The sequence below is a fragment of the Megachile rotundata genome, unplaced genomic scaffold (assembly GCF_050947335.1).
Source record: "Megachile rotundata isolate GNS110a unplaced genomic scaffold, iyMegRotu1 scaffold1526, whole genome shotgun sequence".
NCBI classification, from domain to species: Eukaryota; Metazoa; Arthropoda; class Insecta; order Hymenoptera; family Megachilidae; genus Megachile; species Megachile rotundata.
Window position 1 is genome coordinate 15,001 of NW_027474822.1, and position 5,000 is coordinate 20,000.

The window sequence follows — 5,000 nt, forward strand, 5'->3', positions numbered from 1 at the left end:
TTCTTCCCAAATCACGCAAAATTATATAAACAACGACGCATCTGCGACGCAACGACGACACGACTTGCGTTCGATAGTTTGTAAGATTTAACCAAGCAAAAAATAGAAAAAAAATCGCTTTCAGGCGTTCGACAACGTCGCATCACGTCGAACGTGAAGTATCCATCGATCCGAACCGCGATCATTTTTTTTCAGCGTTCAACGTTTTTGTCAATTTATCAATAAAAATGATCATGTTCGAGCGGTGGATTAGGACACAAACACGAAACGACGGCGACGTAAATTGTTATTTAACTGCAATTTTTTTCTCTTTTTAACATTTTTTGCCTTTTGCGCGCGTACGTGCGTGCGAGCGTACGTATGTTTGTCATTTGCGTTCGAAAAGCGTGAATTTTAGGACACCTCATCAACATTAGATTTCTCTTAGGGCTTAGGATCGACTGACTCGTGTGCAACGGCTGTTCACACGAAACCCTTCTCCACGTCAGTCCTCCAGGTCCTCGCTGGAGTATTTGCTACTACCACCAAGATCTGCACCGACGGCGGCTCCAGGCAGGCTCACGCCCAGACCCTTCTGCGCACACCGCCGCGACCCTCCTACTCGTCAAGGCTTCATGGAGAACGGGAACTAAATCCCGTTCCTGCGCACTTGCCGTTGACGGCGGAGTATAGGCGCGACGCTTCAGCGCCATCCATTTTCAGGGCTAGTTGCTTCGGCAGGTGAGTTGTTACACACTCCTTAGCGGATTCCGACTTCCATGGCCACCGTCCTGCTGTCTTAAGCAACCAACGCCTTTCATGGTATCCCATAAGCGTCGACTTAGGCGCCTTAACTCTGCGTTTGGTTCATCCCACAGCGCCAGTTCTGCTTACCAAAATTGGCCCACTTGGCACTCTGATCCAAGAAAAATTTTATCAATTTATATCTCGTGGCTTCATGAAAATTCAAGCAAGCCAGAGATCTCACCCATTTAAAGTTTGAGAATAGGTTGAGGTCGTTTCGGCCCCAAGGCCTCTAATCATTCGCTTTACCAGATGAGACTCGTTATGCGTTCGAGTCGAGTGCCAGCTATCCTGAGGGAAACTTCGGAGGGAACCAGCTACTAGATGGTTCGATTAGTCTTTCGCCCCTATACCCAGTTCCGACGATCGATTTGCACGTCAGAATCGCTACGGACCTCCATCAGGGTTTCCCCTGACTTCGTCCTGACCAGGCATAGTTCACCATCTTTCGGGTCCCAACGTGTACGCTCTAGGTGCGCCTCTTCTCGCAATGAGAACGAGACGCCCCGGGAGTGCGAGGCCTAATCGTAACGAGGCCCATCCTCCCTTAGTCGACTTCACGGACGACTTTCACTTTCATTTCGCCTTTAGGTTTATCAAATCCCAATGACTCGCGTACATGTTAGACTCCTTGGTCCGTGTTTCAAGACGGGTCCCGAGAGTACCCAAAGCAATAGCGTCGCCGACCGGTAATTCAAAGTTTGGCCAGTCCAAGGACTCCGCCTGCCAACAGCCCGCCAGGCCCGGTTACGGCGCTAAGTCCGTACATCCGGTATCTAGACTGGAACGAGCTTGCGGCGGTCCTGGACGCAGTGCGTTCGAGAATTTTGCGGCCCGATACCGTCTGAGTACCGTCGCGCAGTCGGCCGGGCATCCAAGGGGCTGTCATCGTACGCTAAAAGCAACGGACAGTCTTCGCCTCGGGCCTTAGACCGACACGCAACGGGTCGCGACGTTCTACTAGGGGAGAAGTGCACGACTACATAGCCGGAACATTCGCCGCGGGTGGTGTGCCCACGCCGATGGGAAACCCGCCGTAACGGGACCATCCGGGGCACTATCGCACCAACACGGGAGCCAGCTTCGTTGACGATGAATCTCCCCATTCGATCTTTTGGGTTTCTCGGGTTTACCCCTGAACGGTTTCACGTACTCTTGAACTCTCTCTTCAAAGTTCTTTTCAACTTTCCCTCACGGTACTTGTTCGCTATCGGTCTCGTGGTCATATTTAGCCTTAGATGGAGTTTACCACCCACTTAGGGCTGCACTCTCAAGCAACCCGACTCTAAGGAGAGATCCACCCGAGACGCGTACCGGTCGCTACGGGCCTGGCACCCTCTATGGGTAAGTGGCCCCATTCAAGATGGACTTGGACGCGATTCGATGTCTCGGGATAAACGGATCCTCCTGAACACTACATTTCCCAGCGGCGTTAACCGCGGGATTCAGTGCTGGGCTCATTCCTGTTCGCTCGCCGCTACTAAGGAAATCCTTGTTAGTTTCTTTTCCTCCGCTTATTAATATGCTTAAATTCAGCGGGTAATCTCGCCTGCTCTGAGGTCGTCGAAATTTTATTATTTCTTTTCAAAGTTATACCACAAACTGTACGCTCTTTTCGGGGTTTCGACACGTAATACGAAAGGTATATTAATACCAACGACGCACAGGGATTATGTCGTTCGATTTTTTCCTTGTATCGTTCGATAACCAACTATTTTTCTCTTTTCGGATCAACACAATATCGTCGACTACTCGAAGGTACGTACGAGCCAAAATGAAAGCTCGGTGTCTCCTCTCTCTTTTGTTCGACAAAAGAAAAAAGGCACTTAAAACGCCGCATATTCGGGCAGGCGGGACAACGACAAAAAAAAAAAACGACGACGACGACGTCCGGTTGTTCTCGACTCGCGTCGGAGTATATATGTATATATTATAATCGGATATATCTTTTTATCTATCCAGGGCGCGTTAAAACAAACGACGAGGAGAGACTACGACAACGAGGAGATAAAGGTCGGACACCTTTTCTTCTTACCCTCGGCGCGCTCTCGCACACGATCGTTTCATGTTTCTTTTGTCCCCTAAAGGATACATATACCGTTACAACATATTTACGTTCGAATATACACTCGACGGTCGATAAACCGTAAAGACGCATCGTCCGATACGTTTTTTCTTTTGCTGTCGCGTTCCGACGCAAAATCCCAAGAAAAGGGCGAGAATGCCAGAGACAGCCATGTAAACCATCGGTGACTTATCATGGTCCAGAGAATAAAGGGTTAAAGGAAAAAAGAAATCCCATTTTTAACGTGCGTGGTACACCTTCGTCGTGTATATATCGTTCGATGAAACCACGAGCGCACAAAAGGAGGAACAAAAGCGTTTCGAGATCGATCTTCGGTGTAAATGTCATTGTTCATTTGCGTTCGACCGTTGTTCGATAAAAGAAATTTAACACACGAACAACAATGAAGGGAGACTCTCGCAAGACGATCACCAAATAAGCGTTTATCGTTCGATCGGTCCGGGTTTTTCAACGTCCGTCCGGCACAATTATGCACTTCGAGGACTGGACGACCGGAACCCGTATTGGGATCGCGCGGTCTTCCGCTTCTAATCAACGACAACGAAGCGATCTGCGCTTGTAAATGTTAAAAAAAACGTGGCGAAGCTACGATCTCGTAATAATTTAACCGTGAAAGAGCTTCCGTCGCACGTTTATTTTTAACTTTTCCCCTCGTTGTATAAACTTTCGCACCGTCGAAAAAAAAATTCGACAATCATTTCAGACAACGTCGGGAGCGCGGAGAAACGCCGTAAACACGCTCTACTCTCGGCTTGCTTCCTTCAATTGGTGTCTAACAATTCTCTCGCAGGGCGAAGAATCATTTTCTCTCTCGTCTAAATATCCTTCTGTAGTTAGGTGTTTTCGACTCGGGAGCGCTCTTTCACGGGCGGTCGTATATGGTCTCTTTTAGGGGTTTAACTAGAAACCACGACTCACGCAAGCCGAGATAAGCGCATTCCGCCGAGAAGATCCTAAAAACTAAGAATTGCGAGATATACGAAAATGTTCTTCTGTCGCCTGTGAAAAAAATGAACACTAGCAAAGAGAGGGCGAGACACGAACGTTCCATTTAACATTCTCCGCGTCAAACGCCGACGAAATGTCCAACCATCGCTCGTACGTTTTCGCCAATTTCGCAAGTTGTTCTCTCTCTCGCGTTCGACCATCGGATCCCGCTCCGAAACGTTCGACTTTTCGGCGTTTAACAGTTTCGTTTTATCTAGTCGAACGACGAGCGGTACCGAAAAAAATTTAACAATGAAGAGAAAACCTTTTGCTGCTAAAGGCAAACGCAAGCAGTCTTTAGTTATATAAACGACCCTCAGCCAGGCGTGGTCCAGGAATTGTATCCGTGGACCGCAATGTGCGTTCGAAATGTCGATGTTCATGTGTCCTGCAGTTCACACGTTGACGCGCAATTAGCTGCGTTCTTCATCGACCCACGAGCCAAGTGATCCACCGTTCAGGGTAATCGTATAAAAATTTTTGTTCATATTTAACAACTCAGCGTCTGAAAACCAGTATGTACGTGATTTATTTAACCTGGTTTATAAATTCGTTCGATTGTCCATAGAATACTAACTCCAATCCAAGCGCAAGATCGAGTATCGGTATTCGGACGTCGTCCCGTCATAGCTCTGTTCACAGATTTACCCGAGCTGATTGATGATTAAGACGACACGATAACGTCCATGGACGGGTAAAGGACCGTATAAAACTACAGAACCGCCGATGAAACAACGCTCTGTGACGCATTTCTCTTCGTGCGGCGAGTTTTCAGTCCGTTCCGGGTGGTAAAGTCATTCAAAAACCGTGGAAAATACGAAACGCGCTGTCGCGCGTAACACAGAGTCTCCTGCTCGCTGCTTACATATATTGGACGTCTTGGCGGTATCGCGAGATTCAATACGGACACTCCATGGCCGGCGTCAGATCGGTCTACCAACGAAGGAGACTACGCTATCGTTTTCGCTTCTCAGCCGGTCCGTAAAGCGATACGTTACCATATCGTCCGTCGTAAGCAGGCGGACTCTCGTGAAGTTGCGACTTCGTTCGTCGAAGCGGTTTCGTGGTTCGATTTCCATCGGTTACCCGGACACCCCCCGCGTGAAAGCCTCCGTGTCACACTCTAAATTTCGTTTCTCGTTTA

The 5,000-nt window shown here is 48.4% G+C and overlaps 1 non-coding gene and 1 pseudogene across 1 annotated transcript; both read right to left on the reverse strand.

Moving 5' to 3' along the window:
- The window catches only part of LOC143266572 (large subunit ribosomal RNA), a 4,641-nt pseudogene extending 2,295 nt beyond the window's left edge, over nucleotides 1–2,346 (reverse strand).
- Nucleotides 2,347–4,166: 1,820 nt separating this feature from the next.
- Nucleotides 4,167–4,321, reverse strand: LOC143266570 (5.8S ribosomal RNA). The gene has a single exon (XR_013041522.1). It is a non-coding gene; the product is annotated as a 5.8S ribosomal RNA (ribosomal RNA).
- Nucleotides 4,322–5,000: the final 679 nt, after the last annotated feature.